At 42.7% G+C, this 24499-nt stretch overlaps 1 protein-coding gene and 1 long non-coding RNA gene across 20 annotated transcripts in view; one reads left to right on the top strand and one right to left on the bottom strand.

Moving 5' to 3' along the window:
- The window catches only part of Dennd1a (DENN domain containing 1A), a 486221-nt gene that overhangs the window by 351840 nt on the left and 109882 nt on the right, over positions 1-24499 (top strand). The window lies entirely within an intron of this gene.
- On the bottom strand, positions 19487-23223 carry LOC116090100. The gene is made up of 2 exons (XR_004118553.1): positions 23010-23223; positions 19487-19700 (listed from the first exon to the last, which is right to left on the bottom strand). It is a non-coding gene; the product is annotated as an uncharacterized LOC116090100 (long non-coding RNA).

The raw sequence follows: 24499 nt of genomic DNA, 5'->3' as shown, positions 1-24499 counted from the left end.
TTCAGAAGAAAACCGAGTTGGTTTTACTCTTAGGAGTTAGTTCCTCTAATCTGTGCAAATATTTCTTGACAAATACAGGTTAAAATAACACCATTTATAAAGTATTCTGCAAAGGGGAAATGTCAAAATTTTATATATCCTTTTAAAAACATTCCCTTAATAAATAATTTTAATTGCCTAATATTTTGTTGTTTAAATATTTGATATTTATAGTGATAATTGGATGAATAAGTAAAACACAAGTTTGAATACAGCCTTCCTCCTCTATTCCTGGGCTGACACCTAGTGGTGGTGAGCTTTCTCACGGGAGCATTAGTCCACATTTTTCATGACTGTGTTCAGCTAATCTTAGGAATTTTAAAAATCAATTATTTTCATCATAATAAAAGTAACTGCATTCATAAAAAGTTGACTTAGTAAAGATACCTGTAACAATACTTTTTATTTTAGTTTGTAAATTAAAATTTTAAGTCAGTTATCAAACCTTGATAGTAGAAAATGCTACAAGCATTTGAGAATCTGGAAATGTATGACCCTCTGATGACCCTGGCCAGCTACCCACCCTGTCCTACACACTGGCTGGCATGCTGTGACAAACCAAACTCAATCACTATTCCTTAGGACACTGCAGGGGAAGAGGCAGGAAATGAGCAGAGAACTGAGGTCAGAGGAGTGGAATATTATGGGAGGTGGCAGGGATCTTCATGGCTATTGGGGATGGGGGCACAAGGGATGCTTCCCAGGTGAAGGTGGCACCTGGATGGGAATTCCCTGGGAGCAGGAAGGAAATAGCACATGCAGAGAGTAAGGGGCCTGGAAGGAGCATGGTGTAGACAGGAAGGAGTGTGACTCGGGATGAAGATGGGTGGCTAGCTCCCAGCCTATGAGAAGGCCATGAAAGAATGTAGCCCATGATCTAACACTTCAGCATGGTGTTCCTTAAGGAGTCAGAGGTTAGTTGGTTTCTAATCCCTCAGACTTTGGAATGTCCATGACACCTACTACAACTGTATTGTATATTTACAGTGCACCTTACAGAAGCCCTATAGCTTAGGAAAGAACAATGAAAGGTTAATTCTGCCTAGCCCAGTGCTCTTCAGAAGCCCCTCCCTCCCCAGACCTCTATTAACATCCTGCCTGGCTCTTACTCCTCATGGCAGTTTGGGGATACCAGCTGTGTTCTTCCTACTCAGGTCCTGACTGTGAAGCTCGGAAAAAGACAAGCTCATAGGCTGCCATTTGTTCCCTAGGTTCAGTAACTTAGTCAGCATGTCAGGTTCTATCCAGGACAACAGAAAGTGCTGATAATACAAGGAAATGGCTGAACACATTACAGAGGAGCTGAGACTCAAAGTGGCAGAGGTAACCTAGAGACCAGCAATGGCTATGGTGCTGTTCCCAAGGCTAAGGACCAGTTGACTGGATTGAAGTATGCGATTGGGATGGGACCCCACCCCCACCCCCAGAAGTAGGATTAGGATATAGCACCTGCAGAAGCAAGGAGAAGCCTGGCATAGTGGTGTGGGTGCTAGAGGGGGCGGAATCACACAAGGACAAGCCATTGCTGGGCAGCCTACCTACACTGGTAGCAAGAGTGGAGTAACAGCGTGCAAGCTTCCCCTTCCTGTGCATCCCCCCCGCCCCCGTGTGTCACTGATGCTTCATTTGAGCAAAACCAGGTGAGCAGCAGGCCCTGTTAAATGGCAGGTTGGCCATGTCTATGCAAGGCAGAGCAGGAGTGTAGGGGTGACTCTCAACCAGACACAGACAGTTATGGACCCCACTTCCTTAGCAGTTAGTACATGGTGAGTAACATAATGAAGCCCCTTGGGTTTTCAGTAGACTTGATACAAATCTGGATTCTACCTCTTCTAGCTGTGTGGCTCCAGACAAGTTATCAGACCTTCCTGAACCCTGTTTTCTCAATTATAAATCAAGGAAGAGAAAAGTACCTTCATGTGGCCTCATGTCTGGCTTGTTTCTACCTCATTATGAAACAAGAGGGAGATATCTAAAACTTCATGGGGCTGACCCAGTGCTAAACAGAATGTCAGAAACCTGCACATGTTGATTGACTACCCCCAAACTTCAGTGAATTGGCTGGCGTCTACTGTCTAGCAATGATCAGCAAGAAAGTGTTCAATTTGTTATTTTCTATGGCCTCCTCCTAGAGGCTGGCAGGTGAGGAAATCTTGTAAAACATACTCTGGGTAATCCCAGTGTTAGAGATGTACTCTGTGTGTATTATTGAGTGCATTTGGAACAAGTTGAAAAAATGGGATTCTGGGAGAGCCAGCATTAAAAAGCTGTGAAGCCATGAGCACCCTCCTCCTCGAACCACAGGATTTTCATTTGTTAAGTGAGGCTAAGAATGCCACCGGCATGAAATTGCTTTGAGAATCAAATGCAGCAGCAGATATAAAGTCCCAGGCCATGTTCTTCCCTGCCTGCCACAAGAAGCCTTTCATCCAACGATGCCCAAATCACCAGCAGTCACATTCCATGGAGGCGTGGCAGGAGTTTGGAAAGCCTTTAGCTGGAGATTATTTTATGTTTGGTTTGCTGGTCCCTGCTAGTGATGTGACCTGGCAGGTCTGCACTCAGCCCTGTTCTGTCAGTCACAGCCCACTGGTATTACACATCTGCCACTTGCTTAGCCTCCCTTCGCCTGATCTCCTACTGCACAGCATTTTTACTCTCATCTTACAGCATTAACAATGGCACGGAGAGTTTGAGGTTGTCCTGAACGAATCAGCTGCCAGCTTAAAGGGTCATCGTCATCTAGTCTCTGAAAGAACTTTTGTGCTGAGGTGACTGGTGTTACCCTTCATGAACAAGTGTCAAACAACAATAACATGAGAGAAAGGCACCTGATATTTATGGGTTTCTACTATTTTTTCCTTTGTTTATATTTTCTTAGGCAAATATGCAGTGTTATTCCTGATATGCTAGATATGAAACTTGAAGCATGGAGTATTGAAATCACTTAAACAAGTGGGAGCAACTGTTTCCAAGGCTTTCCTCTACACACCCTCTTCTTGATGCTTGGATATACAACAGAGAGCAAAATCAAGTCTCTGAGCTAGGTATGCATGTCTATAGTTGAAGGTATCCCAGAGGCTGAGATGGGTGGATCCCTTAAGCTCAGGAATTCAAGGCCAGCCTGGATAATATAACAAAGACCACACACACAACCAAAATAAGTTAAATTATATCCAGCCCTCAAAATTCATCTATTCTAGGAGGGCATAGGTAGGAGCAGTGAAAGTGAGCATGGTGTGCTTTAAATGGCAAGATGTACAAAAAAAGCAAATGGAGTAAGGAACTGGCCAAAACGCCCAGGTGATGAAGTAGGTGCTGGGAGAGAAACTAGAGCCTAGTCTGTCTGTGTCGATACTGTTGCAGCTGCTTCTCATGATCTTGGTGATGGTTTCCAGAGCCTGGCAATTTTCTCCTGTGGAGTGAGCCTTCAATCAGTCACTTGGAATGTGATTGGTTGCTTCTGTAATGTTTGTGTCACTGTTGTACCCATGGCCAAATCTTGCAATGCCAGGCATTAGTGTAGTTCACAGAGTTCACAACTGGGCAAGATGTTGATGACATTTTCCCTATTATCTTACATAAAGTACCTTCTGGCAATATGAAAGCCAGTAGAGAAGTAGGGAAGGCCAGTAGCCCCAACCCTAACCCTAACCCTGATCCTAACCCTGGTCCTGTACAGAACCAGCTTGATTTCTCCATGTCTTGTGACCAAAGTAATACATAAAAATTTCAAAAACACAAGGTGTCCTAGTTTGCTTTCTATTGCTCTACTAAATGCCATGACTGAAAATACCTTAAGTGAGGAAAGGGTTTATTTATCCCAATTAGCTGATGATTGAGAGAAGTCAGGCAGACTCTCAAGCAAGAACAGGAGTCATGGAAGAGTGCTGCTTACTTGCTGGCTTGCTCGCCATGCCTTGCCCAACCTACTTTCTTATATACCCAGGACCATGTGCTCAGGGCGGCCCCAACCACAAGGGACTGGGACCTCCCAGTAATCAAGAAAATGCCAGTCTGATGGAAGCAGTTCTTCAGTTGAGAGTTCCTCCTTTCAGATATGTCTAGGTTTGTGTCAATTTGACAAAAAACAATCAGCACAGAAGTTTAATGCTGGTAAGAACTTTTCTGTGCCCTTTATATGTAGAAGTCATTTTTCTGGCTAGAAACTGTGGCTTATACTTCCTCGAGTATTGTCTAAGTGTCTCTAAATCTGGCAAATGTGTTAAAGTCCCAAGGGAATCTATGTTCTTTCTTCAGGCACATGTTCTTTCTCATTAGGTGCCCATGGGTTTATTGTTACTCTCTCCATCGCCCCCCACCCCTTCTCTTGTCTAGCAGATTGACTAGACTGTTGGAGTGGTCATTTAGGTTCTATAGTCTCATGTATGATATATAGCCCCTCAAGATATTTGAAATAAGTTTTAATTATAGGGGAAACATACATTATTGTATATCTTTTCCTTATTTCAAGAAATGTTTCTAGGCTAGAAAGATAGCTCAGTGGTTAAGAACACTGGCTGCTTTTCTAGAAGATCTGGGTTCAGTTCTTGGCACTGACCTGGTAGCTCACAACTGTCTATAACTGTAGTCCCATGGGATCTGATCCTCTTTTCTGGTATGCAGTGTACATGCTGACAATATATATAAAATCTTTTTTTATAATTGGATATTTTATTTATTTACACTTCAAATGTTATCCCCTTTCCTGGTTTCCCCTCTGCAAACCCTCTACCCCATCTCCCCTTACCCTGCTTCTATGAGAGTGCTTACCCACCCACCCACCCACCCACTCCTGCCTCACCACCCTAGCATTCCTCTACACTGGGGCATCAAGCCTTCACAGGACCAAGGGCCTCCCATGGATGCCACAGCTCCTTCAGTCTTTCTCCTAACTCCCCCATTGGGGTCTCTGTGCTTAGTTTAATGGTTGGCTGTGAGCATCCGAATCTGTATTGGTAGGATCTGGCAGAGCTTCTTAGGAGACAGCTGGAGAGATGGCTCAGGAGTTAAGAACACTGACTGTTCTTCCAGAAGTCCTAAGTTCAATTCCCAGCAACGACATGGTGGCTCACAACCATCTGTAGTGAGAGCTAATGCCCTTTTCAGGGAGGTAGAGTGGCTAAGTCATATAAGGTGCTGGATTTAGGCTCCAGTTATTTCAATGGTGTGGGTTCAAATCACACCATTGCCACATCTCTAGGCTTTTAGGGCTGGAGAGATGGCTCAGCCATTAAAGGCTAGGCTCACAGCCAAAAATATAAAATCTTTTTTTTTAAAAGAAGTTTTTCTTTCTTTTCGCCCAGAGTCTTCAGTCTGTCTTAGTTTCTTTAAAATCCTTAGTTTTGCTTCTTAGTATTTCATATTATTATTTAAATTACTAATAATTTTCTAGAGACATTCTTTGATGAGTGGATTTTTCTCTAATTTCAAAATGGTTTTTCTTCTTAGATTTCTAAGTTTTAATGGTTAAGATATATGTAGTTCTTTTGTTCCTTGGTGTCTTTGGATAGTTTTAACATAGTATATAAGTTTTTTATTATTTTATTTTTATTATGTATATATTGATATCTTGCCTATATGTACCATGTGCATGAAGTGCCCATAAAGGACAGAAGAGGACACTAATCTCTAGAAACTTGGAAGTTGTAGACATTAGTGAATTGCCATGTGGGTGCTGGGAACTGAACCAGATCCTCTAGAAGAACATCCATTGTTCTTAATCACTAAGCCATCTCTCCAGCCCTATATTCTTATTATTTTAAAATTATGTGTATATGTGTGTTTGTGTGGGGCTCTATGCATATAAGCTTAGATACCAGAGGCATCTGATCCCCAGAGCTGGAATTACAAATGATCATGAGCCTCCTGACATGCATGCTAGAAACAGAATTCAGGTACTGTGGAAAGGCAGTACATGCTCTAAACCCCTGAGCCATCTTTCCAGCATCAGGATATAGTTTTAGATAAAGTTTCATGGTCCATAGGGATATTATCCTGGCCTCTTTTTTCCCCCATAATAGTTTTGTGTAAGGTTTGGCCTTGGTGCTTTCTCATTATTTGTCTTATGAAATGAAATGAAGTTCAAGAAAGCCATTTTGAATCTCAGAGCTGGCAGTCCCTCCCGATGGTGCTGTAAAGATCAGAAGCAGCCCTCTGCTGTTTTCTAGGCTATCTCCCTGTTTTGATCTAGAACTTCTTCTCCCTTCTCTCTGGCCTGTGTGCTGCTTGGTAAACTCTCCCCAGGAGGGCTCTCACTCCTGGAAAAGAGCCCTGCAGCTTTCCCCTGAGAAGTGAGAGGTCCCATGGGGCTGCTAGGATAAGACCATGCCAGCCCCTTAATCTTCTTGCCACTGCAGTTTTTTTTTTTTTTTAATTAGGAGATTTGAATAGACATTTCACAGGAGAAGCAGCATAGGTGGTTCACAAATTGAGAAAGATATGCCAAGCTTTTCAGTGATCAAGAAAACTAGACCAAAGCAATGATACATTTTGTGTACTTTAGATCAGCAAAGATTATGAAGTTGGTACTTTGCATTGATAAATATGGAGAGATAAGAGCTCTTTCTAGTAAGAAAGTAAGTTAAACCACAATTTTGGAAAATAGTTTGGGATTATAAAGTTGAAATTCTTGCTCATTTGGCAGAGACATGAAAAATGCTCTTATTCTTGAAAATTTGAAAATAATCCAAATATCCACTATATGTGTACTGACTGGTTTTGTGTGTCAACTTGACACAGGCTGGAGTTATCACAGAGAAAGGTGCTTCAGTTGGGGAAGTGCCTCCATGAGATCCAGCTGTGGGGCATTTTCTCAATTAGTGATCAAGGGGGTAGAGCCCCTTGTGGGCGGTGCCATCCCTGGCCTGGAAGTCTTGGGTTCTATAAGAGAGCAGGCTGAGCAAGCCAGGGGAAGCAAGCCAGTAAGGAACATCACTCCATGGCCTCTGCATCAGCTCCTGCTTCCTGACCTGCTTGAACTCCAGTCCTGACTTCCTCTGGTGATCAACAGCAGTGTGGAAGTAAGCTGAATAAACCCTTTCCTCCCCAACTTGCTTCTTGGTCATGATGTTTGTGCAGAAATAGAAACCCTGACTAAGACAATATGGTAGTGTCTGTGTGTTGTGGTAGATGGCCGGGATAATTAGTGTTCCAGATCTACCATACATGGCTCCTGCGCGTGTGCTATGGTAGTGACTTTAAGCCTCAACAGTTAGCAGAGTGCAAGTGATCTTAGGTCATATACGCCTGTGATGAACCTTAGGGACTGAGGAACTAAAGTATTGAAGAGTGGGTAGGGTGGGTCTAGAGACAAAGCTCAGCAGTTAGAGCACTGCTGCTCTTGCGGAAAACTTGAGTTTGGTTCTCAACACCCATCAGGCAGCTCACAACCACCCAACTTCAATTAGGAGAACTGGTGCCTTCTGGCCTCTACAGGCATGCAAGCCCCCATACACAGCACACATACAAAGTGCAAATTCAGATACATAAAAAAAACAGAATATTAGAAACGATGAGTTGGTAGGGTATGAGAGGAGTGGCAGGGGATGGTGTCAAAGCATCAAGACACTGTCAGGAGACGAGAAGGCTGTTTCTTTAGGTGCAAATCTCACAGGTATCCATCTTGCTATGCTACATAACTTAGTTACATATAGTCTATCATCAGTCAACCAATCAATAAATAAATAAATATCATAAATATAAATTGCATGATAAATTAGGTCAAACTAGATGACATTACAAAATAGATGGTGCATTAACTTTTGTATTGTATCTTTTGTACTATTATGCTTAAAACCTAGATCAGTTTCCACTACTCTCCAATTTCAACTGCTTCAGATTTCACAAGGACCCCAAAATGTTGACCTTAGTATGTTGAATTTTAGGATTGCCTAGGTGGCTATGGTCATGATAGAGTGATTCAACTTGACTATAAGCTAACATTTCTTCCCTGTTTTGGGTCATTACTCTCGGACCTTGACCCTTACTTAATGGGTCTTTCAAAGAAAGACCTCTTTAGGTCCATCAGATTGCCCCTGCAGCGTTGAACAGTGTCAGGATGTTGTAATGCTCCTCTGTAGTAAAGCATCAAGTGCTCTATCCCAGTGCTCCGACATTGGCTGTAGTGCTCCTCACCCTTGAGACATCTCACGAGACACAATCACACAGCTTATCACAACCTTGCACACCCCTCTCTAGGAGATCCATCTTGCTGAAGTCGCAGACAGCACAGCAGGTCATCCTGCAACCTAAGAAAGCCAGGTCCAGTGCCATTCTACCCCTCTCTGCTGTGCTCTAAACCTCAGAATGGTCCTGGAATATTGCTGTGAGCCCCATATAGCCCTGGAACTTATTGTCTTTCCCTCACCTTTTTTTTTCTTTTTTTTTTTTGGTGGGAATATTGGTTGCTATTTATGAAACACCATCTTGAACTATGTGTAGCTCAGTCTGGCCTAGAGCTCACTTACTAACTCAGTTTGGCCTTGAACTCCTGGCAGTCTCCCTGCCTCAGCTTTTCAAGTACTAGGATTACAGTGTGAGCCACCACAGCCATCTCACAATTTTCATTTTAATCAGAATAAAGTTCCAGTGGGTGGAAGAATCCTACAACTATGATGAATAAAAGCATTTTTCAAATATTTTCTGAAACTTATTGTTCACCCTTGCTGTATACTGGACACAGAGCTGGACTCCTGACAGCCAACAGCAATGAGTGGAAGAATTACAACTCAGACATGGGGCTTGGTTCCTTAGAAAATACTTTCAGGACAGGATACAGGTGAGCATGCCTGAAGCCTGGCAGCACTCCCCCTGCAGAGGGGCTGCTGTGTTTCCTTTTGGTAGGTGAAACAATTCCACATTGCCACAGAGACTAAGGAAGCCAAAATGAGATGGTTCATTCACACATTAGCTTTGTAACTGAGTCTCTACCATGAGGCATCCTAGATGTGCTTGTGCACATGATTGCGGTTTCTGAGTGTGGAAAGCCGACACGCTGCATTATTTATCCACGTCTAAGACACAGCATCTTTGATGCATGCTGTGCCCTAGGCTGCAGTCTTCGTAGCTCCTTTTTCTGTTGATTAATATACATTGAAGTTCTTAGAAGATATGGCCAGACCTCTAAAGATGAGTGGGGAATACGTAGGTCCTATGATGTTGAGGGATATGTTAGGCCAATTTCTTTCTATGGTAGATGAGGTTTCTGATCCCTTGTAGTTTCTAATTCTCACAAAAGTAGGAACTTTTTCAGGGCAGTTGGGTAACTTCCATTTTCTACATTTCCCAATGTAGATTTCACTTGATTTTTTTCAAAGGGTACAGTCATAAAAGACAGGCCCTACCTCCTCCACCCTTGAATCACATTCAGGAAGGTTTCAGTCATTAATGGCATGTTAGCAACAGTGACAGATTGAGAGACTAGCAGAAGGTTTGACCTGAAGTGAGGGACATTCTACCAGATAGCAGGCCTGTACTCTTCAAAAGGTTAATGTCTCACAACAAAGGAAGGCTCAAGATCTATTTCAGATTAAAGCACACTGGAGAGGCAGGATGACTGAATGGAATGTGGAATCCAGCATTTTCTTTGGTATAAGAAGACATTTGGGGACAGTTGGTGAATTCTGAATCAGATCAGATCTGAGATGAGATTTTCATCTTATGATGATTTCCTGCTTTTGATCTTTGCACTCCAGTTATGTAAGAGAACATTCTTGACTTTAGAAAATATATCAACATACTGTAACACTTGTCTTGGTGACATAAGATTGTTCTAGTAGAATCAGTGTCAGAGAATAATTTGTATATAACTTGAATTTCATTTGACTTGGTTTATTAGGATATACAGAATTTCATTCATGAAAACACACACATATGTCATCCTGGAATATCTGCAGTTAATTCCATTCGCCATGCATGCATTAGGAGATATGCCCGTCGTATCTACCTCCTATTCCTCAGAGTTTGTTTACCTGAGGGCTGTGCCACAGCATATGTATAGAGGACTGAGGGGAACTTGTGCTCCTACCCTATGGGACCCAGGGTTGAGTTTGTTGGCCAGGCTTGCCCGCAAGTCCCTCTGCTCACGTGCCATCTCACCAGTCCAGTGTTACAGTCTTACCCTCTTTCATCATTACTTGACAAATTCAGAAGCCAACCAGTTCTGCCAACGGGCTCCACGGGCAAAGCAGATCTTGAGGGTAAAGTGGCATGCTCATGTGTCTTACCCACTTACGGGACAAAAATGTGCTGCTGTTTTTATACTGATCTGTCATATTTCTGACAGGGCAGTGATGCAGTTTTGTGTCAAGTCACAGAGCACAACAATCTGGGTAAAATGTGAAGGATAATTTTTCCGTCTATTCTTGCATCTCTTCTTTAAATATGTAATTATATCAGAGAAGTTTTCTTAAAAATAAAAAATCAAATAAGGAAGTAAACAAAGGAAAGAGAAACAATTCAGATGAGAAAATGACCAAAGCACAACCCAAAAGATGGTCCTGAACATAACTTCTATAGAATAGATAAGAACATAAGTTTAGCTTAGTGCAAGCTGTTTATAAATGTTACAGTATACAACATCTATAGAACAGGGGAAAGACACATTTTGGCCCAGTACAAAAGCTTTTTAGGAGAGTGTACTTTTTTTTAGAAGGGAATATCACAGAATATTAACAAAAAACACACTGTATGAAAATCATATAAATTAACTATTTTAAAATTTAGTGTTCTGTGGAGTAATGCAAAGACTTTAACATACTCATCGGGTACCCTATATACTAATCTTACTATTACTATAACTTTAATTTCACTTAAAAAAAAAAACAACAAAATACTGACAGAAGTTGACCAGTTATTTTATAATTGATCAACCTCTGTACAAACTATAATTTCCCTGTGGGATTTTTTTCCTTTCCTTGTCAAATTACTTCTTAAGTTTCTTTCTAGAAGATCTGCAAACTCTTTTGATCTTCCTGTGACTGAAATTCTTATGCTTAGAGGATAGTTTATCTGGTTATGAAATTATTTATTACCAATTTTTAAATTTTATACTTTACAGGCTTATTTTCTTTATGATTTTATTGATGAATAGTCTATTATCAATCCATTTGTCATTTTATAAAGACTTTCCTTTTCTCTGAGTTTTTCTTTCTCACTTGACCTCTACAGTTTTACTGTAATATATGAAAGCATTTTTATCTTGCTTGGTATTTAATGCCTTTTCAGTCCTGGTGCTTATGACTTTTTAAATTGTAGAATATTCTTGGTCACTTTTTCCCCCTCAGATATTAACTTTATCTCTAACCCTACTTCTTTGTGTCACAGTGTTGATGGGTGTGTCTTTGATTCTAGAAGCTCCAATACAGACTCATGGGCATTCTCCAGTTTGTCATTCATGTTCTCAGCTGCTCTTTTTAAAAAATTTACATGTCCGGGGTGCAGGTGCATGTGTGTGCCATGGCACATGTGTGACAGCCCTAGGTAACAGAGGAACAATAATCTGAGTCTGAATCCATGCCTGCTTACTCAGGACTTGGTTCATCTTTTGTGAATTCATGGGTCCAACCCAAAAACTAAACCCCTAGAACAATGAAGTCGCTTCAGACCCCAACGCCTGTCGTATGGATGAAGGTAGTTGGAAGGATGAATGTGACATCAGTCCTAGACTGAAGACGCCATGGGAGAAGTGTCAGGAGCTGTATTTGGCCGTTTTGTTCTCTTGTTTCTAAGAAAGAGGACTTCAGTTCCTGCTTCCTTTTCATGGTGTACAAATTCCCATCTTCCCCATTCTTTTGGCTAAGTGCACTACTTACCAAAATTTGTTTGTGTCCCACTTGTCTCTCTCCAGTAGCAGAATCTTGGTTTAGTTTTATCAGACAGATGCTGTTAAACTTAGAATTTTTCAGCAAGAGAGAAGTGATGAAATGTTTACAACAATATTCTATAAATATAAAAAGTCCATTGTTATTATTCAACATGTATTAAACACCCATAGAGTGTGTTTCTCAATTGCACTGTAGTAAGAGAGCAGGGAGGAGGGTCAGGGCTCACAGACTGCTGCTGCACAAAGTGGCCCTCATAGTTTTTTTGTTTTTAATCCTAAAAAACATATCTGAAGTTATCTTCAGGAGTTTAGTGATATTTATGGAGAGAGACCTTGCTTGGGTATTCGAGCCAAAAATGAGGTTGACACACACAGTACTGTATCACTACTGGTTTGGAAGTACTGACCGTCTGTTATTTGACAGATGTATGCACTCAAAAGCAAAGCAAGCTGCGTAGGGTTGCAGCATGCTCTTAGAAGAGACTATGAGACTGGTGCAAAGGAAGATGGGATCCATTTTGTGTGGCTAGGTCAAGGGCAGCTTCCCTGAAGAGGAACTGGTCAGCTGAAATAGGCCTGGAAAAGGAGTCTTGATCACTGAAAGGTTCCCTTTCGAGCCCAAGGTGTTGTACGGGACTGTGAGTATCATGTGTTTCTGAAAGATAACAGCAAGAATCCCGCCCATGTCTTATAGAGAGCTCAGGGCCACACTGTGAATTAAATCAGAGAACATTTTCACCTCAAGAATGTCATAGTTGCTGTCTGGGACGAGATGAGGCCTAAGTAGAGGCCAACAGGAAGACAAACTGTTCACTAGCCCTGGGAAGAATTGATAACGTCATGGCAGTGAAGCAAAGAGGCCAGGCTGAAGGCAGGCCAGAAAGACAGAGGCCATGCCCATCTGGTGGTGTATGCCTCTAAGGCTGGAAGCACTGGGAAAAGAGGATCTTGAATCCAGGTCAGCCTGGACTAGTTACCAAATCTCAGTAGTAACAAAGAGGCAGAATCCATCAAGAAAGAAAATTTATGAGTGGGGTGACAAGGACAGAGTCAGGGAGTAGCTAAGGGCTTTTCCATCCTACGTTCTAGGAGCTCTGGTTACTTGGGAGCCTGTAGAAAAATTCTGTTGTTATTCCAGCCATAAATGTATGGCGGCTGTTTCTTTTTTATCTATTTCTGTCAAGTATCCTGAGGAAAATAAACAATATTGGTTTTCCTGAAGAACAGTGATCTAGAGAGGCTGCCTAGGAAAAGAATGGTCCCATCATCTTGGTGGCTTGTTAGGAACATAATGAGAATAACATGGGAAACTTAGTCCCCTAATTTAAGGTCTTTGGTGGAATCAGCTCCTTTGCAGGGAATGGCTTTGATACTGAGTTCATGACTCCCTTTCAGCACTGCCCATGCTCCTCAGAATGTGCTTTCTGAATAATTAGGTATTTTCACTTAATTTTGAAGCATTTTCCATATCTATTATGTACCAGGCAGAGTGGCAGGCACATTCATGGGTCTTCTCCTTCAATACCTACAGCAACCTGAAAGGTAGATGGTAGCCTTGGAATTACAGAATTAGAGCTGGCATCCCAGGCAGAGCATGCTAGCTACAGAGTCGAGGGTTGGTAATAGAAAAGCAAAGCAAGGCCCACCCCAGTGACTAGGCAGGGCTTTTCCATCCACACAGGTAAAGGGGGAAGGACATCAGCTTTACTCGTGTTGAGTATGACCCATCAGTTGGTAACCAAGAGCTTTCACTTTGAAAACATAGGTGTGTGTCTGAGGTGGGAGTTGGGGTTTAGTTTTAAGAGGTGTCCAACATCTGGATGCTAAATCACCAGAGAAAGTGCATGAAGCCAAGAAGGAAAAGTACACAAAGAACTAGCAAAGAGGAATTGTCAAGAAAACCAGCAAGCTATATCCAGAGGCATAAGAAGAAAACCCAGAGAACACCTCGGCCTATGAGGGAGAGTATTTAAGCAACAACTTGGACTAGAAAGATGGTTTAGTCTATAAATCACTGCCTTATAAGCCATGAAGACTGGAGTTCAGATCTTCAGAACCCACATAAAAAGCTGAGTGTAGGCGCTGGAGAGATGGCTCAACAGTTAAGAGCACTGGCTGTTCTTATAAAGGATGAGGGTTCAATTCCCAGCACCACATGGCAGCTCACAACTGTGTAATTACAGTTTCAGGGGATCTGACACCCTCACACAAGCATACATGTTGGCAGAACACTAATGTACATAAAATAAAATTAAATAATAAATTACTTTTAAAAACCTGGTTGTTATGGTGTGTGTGCACGCACACAAAGATGGAAGACACACACACAGAGAGACACAGAGAGAGAGAGACAGAGAGAGACAGAGAGGGAGAGAGAGAGAGGGAGGGAGAGAGGAAAATTAAGTAATAAAAAGGTGTCAGTGGCAAAAGAGACCAACAGGAATGACTGTCTAGGTAAAGACAAGGGCACAGGAGGGAATTCCAATCTGACAGTTTCCATTTTCTCTGTGATATCCAGGTAGGGAGGAGTGTGCATGCATGTGTTGGGCAATAGTTGAGGCAGAGAGAGACAAGAGTCAAAGAATGGCATAGACACAGTAGGGTGAACCTGGAAAACTCATAGTCTCTAGCCTGATGCTGAGATTTCCCCTGTTGAGGAAAAGAGTATGCTGTCCAGCTTGCCTTGTTTTGTCTTGTGCTTGACACGTGTTCTTAAATCCTTTTACCCTGTGGCTCCTGTGATTATGGTTCAGTGAACTGGTAAGAATTGGCCATTAGCTAAAGAGGGGTCCTACTAAAGATACCTTGTCTAGTGGTATTTATCTGTCACCTATTCAGGTAAATTGCTGAGTGCTGCTCTGATGGTGTACTGTCTTGTGGCATTTTTATGGTAGCATGGCTTCCACAGACACCCTCCAGAGGCCACTGGGGCTTCTGCCATGCTCCAGGTGAATTCTCCCTAGTATCAGTGAGCAGTACTTACCAACACAGAGCTCTTTCTGAAGGTTGTTGCCCCACTGCCTAGGTACCCTTGCCACCACTCTGACTGATACACATGGCTAGGGGGAGGCTTGCCTGGCTTCAGATCCTGATTCTGCTGCTCTAGAAAGTATCTAAGAGGCTAAGCAATACAAGCTGTATGGTAGTTAGTTGTCTTTCCTTTTCCCACTTCCAGTTACAGGATAGTTCTCTGTACAAAATTTTAGGCTGAAATCACCAGCTTTCTCTTGCAAGGTAACTATGTTGGAGGCACACATTTGGTTCTGTTCCTCCGTTTCTACAGCAGGTGCTAACAATCATCATAGCCACTCCTGCCTGCCCTCCATCAGTCTGAGGTGTTTCTTATAGAAGCAGGACAGAAGGTCCATCCATTCCTCTATCAAAAAGCTGACTATTCACCCATGGGTGACACATTGAAAACTCTGTACTTAATGTGTTTGGTCTGTCAAGCAGTGTATTGTTAACATGTGATTGGTGGCCTCCAAACAGTTGAAGACAGGGCACATCTAGCCTGTATTTTCCACTGTTTATTGCCCTACACCTCAGTCCCTTTGTTTGTTTCTATTTGCTATGAACCTTCAACTTTTACCTCTATGTGCATACTGACTTAATCCCCACAGCAAGCCAGGCCATCAAGCCCGCAGGCAAAACTGAAATAGATTTGGTTCCTTTACTTGTGTTTCAAGCATATTTTTTGACGGGTTTGTCTATTTATCCAAATACCATTTTTTGAATGCCTACTGTGTGCAGCTATGTCAGAGGCCCCATGACAAAGTTGATGTGAGCAGCCTTCTTCAAACAGACACCAGTCAGTCAGTGCCAAGGCAGCCCATTATGGCAGTGTGATTCCACCCACATAATGCCCCTGGATCCTTCATTCTCCTTTTCCCTTACTGCATCTTCTAGTCTCCACCTTTATCTTGCTGCTTCCTCAAACACAAAGAGCTGAATGCTATAGTTTCCTCATTCATGGAATGAATGTGGTCACCTCAGAAGAGCTCAGACTTCTAGCCTGAGAAACCAGTCACTATTCACTACGATGTCAGTTCTGTGGAGCACACCAGAATGGCCCCTGCACCTGTCTCACACACTGAGGAGACAAGGGGAACAGATCCCTTTGCTCAGAGCTTCAGCAACAGCCACTCAGGTTTTCACTGGTCCTTTTTTTTTTTTTTTTTGGTTAATTTTATTATCACAAAGGGCCTCTTGACTTCAAATGAATGTCCTGTTCCAGGAGTAAGCCATGTACCTAAACTGCAACCCTTCTGCTATAAGCTACAGCAGAGTAAACACTACAGGTGTCTGAATCAGGGTGACCTGGTTTCAGGCAAGTCACACGGTGTGAGGTTTGATTCCACATCTTAGTCCACCCATGAATAAGTACTGCCTTCCATGGTCTTGAGAGGTGCCCTTGACAGGAATGTAAAATGCTCTGCAAAGCACAGGGCATGTTGCTGGAGCTCAGTCTAACCACTCAGTTCCTTGTGCTATCATTTGTATGGCTACAGAGCTAACATTACCCATCAGCTGACAAGAGGTGGTATTAACAGATTACCCATCAGCTGATGGGAAGTAGTCTCCTCCTCATGGAAGTCTTGCCTCAGTGTTTGTCTCCTCCTCTAAATGATCTTTCCGAGGGAAAGAATTTCCTGGTCCTCTGTGTCCCTAGCACACAATTGGGCTTGTAAGATGCTGGTTTTAGGCTCAACTCTAAAGCTGCCCCTCTCAAGCAACATTGCTGTGACTCCATCTCTCTAGCCTTCAGGGATGGTGTCTAGGACTTTGAGTGTCCTCAGTGCAGATACGGTGTACACACAGTAATGCTAGCTGGTGGAATCATTAAATGATATTTTCACCAGCCCAGGGCCCAGGACATAGTAGGAGCTCATTAAAAGGCTGCTGTTATCATCACTAATACCAAAAATAAAATAAAATAAAGTAAAAGCAAGAAGGCAAAAATGAGGATGGGCATTGGTCACCCACTTTGGTGTGAAGTGTGGTCATTGATTGGAAGGCCATTTCAGAGAAGCAAAATGGCCCTTTATTCGTTTTGGGGAAGGGAGGAGGGCTAACGAGAGAGTCTTTTTCAAGTGTTTGCTCCATCTTGCTGCCACTTTACTATGTGTGGCTGCTGTTGCCATGGCAATTCTTTAAGCAATTGAATAGAGCAGCACTGAGTTGTTGCAAACTGGCTCTAATTGCTCCCATGCACCAGGCCTGCCCACATGACACGTTCCACACAGCACTCCCTCTTTCTCATGCGTATTTTCATAAATCTCTGGGCATTGTGCAGCTCCCTTGCCCTTGTGACATTGCCATCCTTGGGCAGAGGGCACAAGAAGCAAGTCTGAGTGGGAGAGAGGGCACCACCAATTTTCCCTGTGTGAGAAGCCATGCAGATCCCAGGTTTAAGGGGATAGCAGGATGTGGGCTCAGCAGGGCCTTGAAACCAAATAAAACACTCATGGGATAGGTTTATTATATGTATTTGCCATTGTTGGATAATTTAGTCATCTTTTTAAATCCAGCTGTACCATTCCTGTGGCCTCCTGCCATGAGGACCCTGTGCATTGTGTAGTAAGAACTTCTGGCTTTACCCTCAGCAGGACTGGGGAGAACCGGCTTGGGGGAGGGGGCACTGGTGGTTTTGGTGCCTTCCAGTGTGTCAGGCAATGAGCTGGGTATTTCTCATGGATCACTTAGTTCACCAGTACATTGTTCATGGGGTGAAGATAAGGGAGCCAGTATTTCAGAACCATTACTAGTGAGGAAACTGAAACACAGATACTTATTGTGACGCTTTGTAGCCTGTGCATGTGTGACTTAACTAGCCTGATTGATCCTAAGCCTGTGCCCTTTCTACTGACATGTTGTCTCCCAGTAAAGAGACCAGGCTTAGGTGGCCTGTTCCTGTTTATTTCTTTTGTTTTTGTTTGAGATAAGGTCTCAATACTGTAGTCCAGGCCAACCTCAAACTGTGATTCCCCTGCCTCAGTCTCCACAAGAGCGAAGGAACCTCTTGGAGGAAAATTTTAAGCACCAAAGTGTCATGTGGCCCTCTCTTGATCTTTTTTTAAATAAGTTTTTATTCTAGCCCACAATGATTATGGTATGGGTATCAGAGCCAGGGTTGAGAGCCTAGTTAGACTCCAAAGCCCTTTTAGGCTGTCTTCCATGAGTTTACTTGAAAATGAATATTCCATATGCATTTGAAAACTTGTCTGCTAATATTCCAGAAAGTGTGGTAGCCAGTGTAAGCATTTTCTTCCTATTCCTGGGGTATCTGTAAAATTAGTTTGAACCTACAATGCACTTCCCCCAAAGCTCAGGGTGGCATGTAGGCCATAGGAACTATATCTCTGTTAGCCATCCCAGGGAATAGGGAAGGTTTGACCTGCATTAGGGTGAGAGAATCATATTTGAATTTTTTCTTTATTTTCTGCTTTTTTTAAAAAATGGAGTTTGTATAATAAACGGCAGAAGGTGAGCAAATTGTGAGCTGTTTTCATCTAGATGAGAACACACTTGCAGCAAGATCATTACTTTAATTCATAATAGTCCACATTAACCAGTCTGAGTCATTGACTCAAACTAGTTTTATTGAGTGGCAGAGGGACAGAAAAATATACAGAGGTTTCCGCTGTATTACTGTGAGCAGTCTTGACACAGCCAGTAGTGGTCAAATCAGTTCTTGACTAATTGTCAACACCTTGCTGGAGACATCAAGAGCCTGATTCTGCCCTCAGGTCTTCCAGTCCACCCTGTCAGCCATACTACCTAGACTCAAGGAGGCTGTGTCACAGGCTTCATAGCCCCACCGTTTCCAGTGGCAACGTGACCTTGTTTTCCTAGCAGTTCTCCAGGTGGCTTCTCCTGTGCCACTGACTGCTTTTGAGTCACATGACCATGCCCTGGGCAGTCACTGGCAGTGGTCTCATTGATGAGACCACTAGAACTGGCCTGGGGAAATGAGACTGGAACTCTTGTCCTTGAAGAAGAGGCTGGGGTTGTATGAGCCTGCTAGAGATAGGCTAGAGTCTTAGATAAGGTAATCCCAGGCATGTGCACATTCGTGTGTACACACACACACACACACACACACACCAGAGCTTTCACTCCAGGGAAGCCAACAGTAGTGAAGGTGACAGACGGGAGCGTTCTGTTCCCAAAAGCAAGTCATCAGGCTTCCTTGAAGAGAAGGTTCCCAGGGCATTGCCATGGCATCTCCTCTGTGTTCTCTGTGGGTCTAGGTATTCATTGCTCCTGTGAAGCATCACAATGGCCACTTTTCTCAGAAGGGGCCTACACTGGGGTGTCAATAGAGCTACATCAAGAAGTGCTGGATTCTGGATGTGGGGATGAGTAGGCAGGATCAACTTGATTAGCATTGTGCTGGGGTTGTTTTCTTAGCTGCAGCTTTTGGTTTTGAGGGTGATATTTTGAGAACTGCTGTCTCTGTGGGAATATCTTGGTTATGTACAGCAGAGCCATCTCTGTGTCTACATTTTCTTGTTTAACACATGGCTGTCTTTATAATGAGTGCCTTCTTTATGTGGGGTTATCAGAGTAACTCTGAATCTATTTTACAACTAAATTAATGATATCCAGGAAACATTTATTTGGCTCCTTTTCTATTTATAATATTGTTACCAACTAATTGCCTTTGAATGTTCCTACTTACAGGGTCCTTTGTGCTAGTTAAAACCCATCCCACGTAGGTGAATCCCTAATGCTACTCAGGACTATCCAGTCACTTGTGAAGTTTCTCTTCTCGTCATGATGACAGGAGCAGTCATAAGAATGCATACCAGGGCAAAAGGCCAAGTTGAGACAGCATCTAAAAATAACAATGTATATTATTGGGTTTATCTGATGATAAAAGTAATATATTTTCATTGTAAAACATTTGTGAAAGACAGAAAAGCATAAGAAGGGGAAAGATCACTCAGTGGCCAACCCCACCCCCAGGCAATCTGCATCACGGTTAGCACATTTCTTTCCAAATCATTTTATGCCTTCTTATGTAATTAAACTTACATGGTCAATACAATTCTTTTCTTCTTTTATATAGTCTTTATTGTATATGTTTTTCTCATACCCAAAACATTGTCCCTAATCAGTCACCAATTATAATTCCTTTGTTGAATTCAGTTACCTGTTCCCCGCTTGATATAAATTTAAATTTTCCTTACTGCTGTTTCCTTACTCACATGAACACATGCAAATTTTGTTTTAACTCCCCTTCTTTATTTTTATTTTTATTCAACTTTTTCTCATACTGTTTGGTAAGTATCTGTTTTTCTACCATGAATATTGCTCTGTGTCCACTGATCCACTGTCCTCTTGATCTTATTTTGTTTCCTACTGTTTTTTTTTTTTTTTTTTTTTTTTTTTTTTTTTTTTGGTTTTTCAAGATAAGATTTCTCTGTGTAGCCCTGACTGTCTTGGAACTCACTCTGTAGACCAGGCAGGCCTCAAACTCAGAAATCTGCCTGCCACTGCCTGGCTTAAATTCTTATATACCTGGGTTTCTCCATATACTTCCCACATTAACCTTGTTCTTACAAGTATATATAACAATTGTTCTAGACTCAGACATTTTTCCTCAAACAGGAAAGTTCCATATATTACAGTTCCAGATATTTTATTTTATTCATAAATTATAGTAAGTAAACAACTCTTTAAAATAGAATTTTAACATTTTTCTTTTATCTAATTATTTAAAAATCCAAAGCTATGGGAGGGTTGAAAACAACATATACTGAATACCTATTTATTCTTCATTTGTGATTCTTGATAACTAGCATTTTGTATTATCTTCCTAAATACGTAAATTCAGTATCTTTTGTTTTTTGTTTTTTGTTTTTTTTTTCAGTTTTTTAACCAGTTGACTGTATCTTGCAGGAAATATGACACTTCACTTCTAGACATTCCAGTCTCTTAAGAATCAGGGCACATACTCTGCTACGACCATAAGGCTATTTCCACTCTCAGAAAATATTTTGTTGATAGAATATTGTCTGTTGTAAGTAAATAATGCACAATCTACATTCAGTCCTCCAAGTGGGCTGCAAACTCTTTCACAACAAACCTTTTTTTTAAAAAAATATATATACAAGGGCTCAAGCTGGGCATGGTGGTACACACCCTTAATCTGAGCACTTAGAAAGCTGAGGTAGGTATATTTTTGTGAGTTTGATACCATCCTAGTCTACATAGTGAGTTCCAGGCCAGTCAGACATACATAGTAGGACTCTTGTCTCAAAAATAGATGGATAGATAGACAGATAGATAGATAGATGGATGGTAAGTAAATGAGATAAACTGAGAAAGGATCACACATTACATTTGCTTATGGTATCTTCTTAGCTTCCTTTATTCTGGAACCAGCTTTCTTCCCTTCTGTTTTATTTTATCTTGGTCTTTCTTAACATTGGCACTTTTGAAGAGGCCAAGTTAGCTACCTTATCTAGTATCCTACAAGGTAGATGATCTGACTGCTGACTCATAACTGTTCCAGCAGCCCAAAAGCCTCATGTTTGTTGTGTGTACTTCCAGCCCAATTCCTGAAGGCAGCTCTTTCTTCAAGGAGTCAGGATTGCTTTTCCTAAAGAGTGCTAGTCACAAGCCAGGTCTGTAAGCCATGTGTGCTATGGTTGCTGCTCCTTGGAATTGCTGATGTCAGACCTTCAGTGGTCAGAGCCTTCAAGCGCCACACACAAATGTCACCACAGGCTTTCAGTGGTCAGAGCCTTCAAGTACTACAGACAAAAGCCACCACAGACCTTCAGTGGTCAAAGCCAGAAAGAACCACACACAAAAGTTACTCGTAGGTCTTCAGTAGTCAGAGTCAGAAAGTACCACATATACAGCCCACCACAGATACTCCCCATGTATGTGCACATGTACACACACACACAGAGAGAGAGAGAGAGAGAGAGAGAGACAGAGAGAGAGAGAGAGGGAGAGAGAGAGAGAGAACAAGCCCACAGCTTACATAGCCTAACTTTCTCAATAACTATAGAGCTAAAGATAGGAATTATGTTTTTAAAAGTTTCTTCTGGAAGTAACCTGGTCACCAACACCTCAGGATGTAGATGTTGAGCAAGGCTGCACTAAAGATGAAAGGTTTTGTGTTCTCTCCTAAGGTGGAGGCACCATAGTAAGCTGTATAAGCAAGACTTTGCCATTATGCTCTGTCTTCAAGTCATGATGAACTCAGTGCACTGACTTGAGCATCCTCTCTCTGAGGCAGCCAGCTAGCTCCTCCTATGTGGGCCCAGAGTAGGGCTTGTTATGTTGACTTTGGTACCAGCTAGGAGCAGCACCAACTCAACGCACTGCTTCCAAAGCACTGGAAACAAGTTGCCTTACTTGTTTTCCCAACAGTAAAAGAGACAAGATGGATAAAGTCCAGAGCTTCTCCACCTCTGCTGCTCTCAGCCCATAAACCCTCATTGGCCTTCTTAACAGCCAAGGAAAGGGGTAAAATCCCAGTGTAGCATCACAGTCTGTTGAGAGTCCACTGGTTGCCTCCAGTCTCTTTCATCTCGCATGCCCACTGATGCCTCCCCTTACCAATATGTTTTCTACATGAATTTCCTAGTAACACATGGACAGTGTACTAGGAACGTAGAAGTGGGTCTTGACCACAGTGAGAGTGGTAGATTTGAGCTTCCAAATTGAATCCTTGACTCTGCAGCCCAAGCCTGCAGGGAGGGAGGGATGCATTGGGAGTAAGGACAGCAGAAGAGCATACCTTGACACCCAGACACTGAGACAAGTGGGTCTCTCAAGTAACAGTTCAGTCCTAATGACTTAGGATGATCCACATTCCTACAGGTCATTCGTGTCTCCAGTCCAGGAGACCAGGTGTTTCAAAATATGGCAACATACACTTTCTGCTGTTTCTAGAAGTCCTACCCCTGACTCTTGCCAACAAGCCTTTGCCAGCTTTCAGAGCCACCCCACACAGTGCTATTAAGCATTTCTTCTAAGCTTCAGATTCCCACTCTATTGAGGGAGGTCTGTGATGCTCCCACACTGCTTACTGCCGGACTAGCCAGTAGCCATACAGCAAGGAAGGAGCTAGTTTGAAAAGAGACAAGGAACATTGAGTCCCCACGATGCCGGGAAGGACACTCACCTTTCCTCATTTGAATCCTAGTCCCAGGATGCTGTTCTTGCCTGAGATCGGCATCTGTGGCAGCCTCTGAGCTTTCAAGTGAAGTGAGCCAAGTGCCAGCCCATTCACTCGCACCCCACCCCCGTGGCTAGGGGCCACGCTTCCCCTCGAAGCCAGCACAAGGCGAGGTCCTCATGGGGCCTGGCCCTCTGCGTTCATGGAGGAAAAATGAAAGTTGCTTTATTCCCCAGCCTCTTCATGTCTCCTATTATGAGGAAAGGGCTCCACAGTGAGGCGCCAGGCTGTGATATTTCTGCTTCAGCGTGAGAGATTCATATGTTTGACTAATCAATTCTCTGGCACTGACTTCCTGGCCTGCATTTTGTTCCCTTGCTTTTGATCGTCTGTTTGCCTTTTTGCCATTCTGCTGCTTCTTGTTTGGAGCTTTTCTTTTCCAGGAACACTTTGACCTACTGGATCCACTATATTCTTCTCCCTCTCTCCCTTTGTCGCTTTTCTCTCTGATTCTGGTTTCCCGTGTGATTGACCACACACTGCTTCCACATACAAGCAAAGTAGAGACCTCAAGTCACCAGGCCTTGATAACTCCTGGGCTTTGTTTAGGGACCGCAGCCCTTAGCCCCCACCCCCACCAGGCAAGGCTGCAGTCCTCTACTCTGCCATCCCTATTCTAGCCTCACTCTACTACAAGCAGATATGGGCATGGTACCCAAGGAGTCACATTGCCAATAATTTTAGCACTCACAGCAACTATAAGTGTACATGCACAAATATTAACACCATGTTTCTCAATAGAGGTAACCAAGTGCTAGTCACTTAAGGTGACTTTTCCAGTGTTCAGGCTCATGAATGCTCAAGACAACACTAGAACCAGGTGTGCCCAGAGGGTGACTGTTATTCTGCTGTGAGAGTTGTCCACTGACTAAGCTTCACCTCTCTTCAGTCAGCAATTCGGAACACTTCATCCTCTTTAGCCTGGGATGGAGGTAACTCAACCCTAGCATAGTGAAGTAGTTTCCCAAGGCCCCTTCTGTGATGGTTTGTATATACTTGGCCCAGGGAGTATCACTATTAGAAGGTGTGGCCCTGTTGGAGTAGGAATAGCTCTGTAGGCATAGGCTTAAGACTCTCACCCTAGCTGCCTGGAAGTCAGTCTTCTACTAGCAGCCTTCAGATGAAGATGTAGAACTCTCAGCTCTGCCTGCACCATCCCTGCCTAGATATTGCCATACTCCCACCTTGAAGATAATGGACTGTAGAACCTTTAAACCTGTAAGGCAGCCCCATTTAAATTTTGTCCTTTATAAGACTTGCCTTGGTCATGGTGTGTGTTCACTGCAGTAAAACTATAAGACACCTTCCAAGGTCAAAGGAGGATGAACCCTAATGTTACTGCCTTAACTACCTGGACTCTTAACTAGATAGCCTCATACACATGGTGATTGGGTCATAGTGGAGGGATCCATGCTGAGAAGGCCTCTGGGAAGGCT

The sequence above is a fragment of the Mastomys coucha genome, unplaced genomic scaffold, assembly GCF_008632895.1.
Source record: "Mastomys coucha isolate ucsf_1 unplaced genomic scaffold, UCSF_Mcou_1 pScaffold15, whole genome shotgun sequence".
Classification (NCBI taxonomy): domain Eukaryota; kingdom Metazoa; phylum Chordata; class Mammalia; order Rodentia; family Muridae; genus Mastomys; species Mastomys coucha.
Note: the sequence above shows the minus strand (reverse complement) of the source record. Positions and strands in the feature narration are given on the sequence as shown.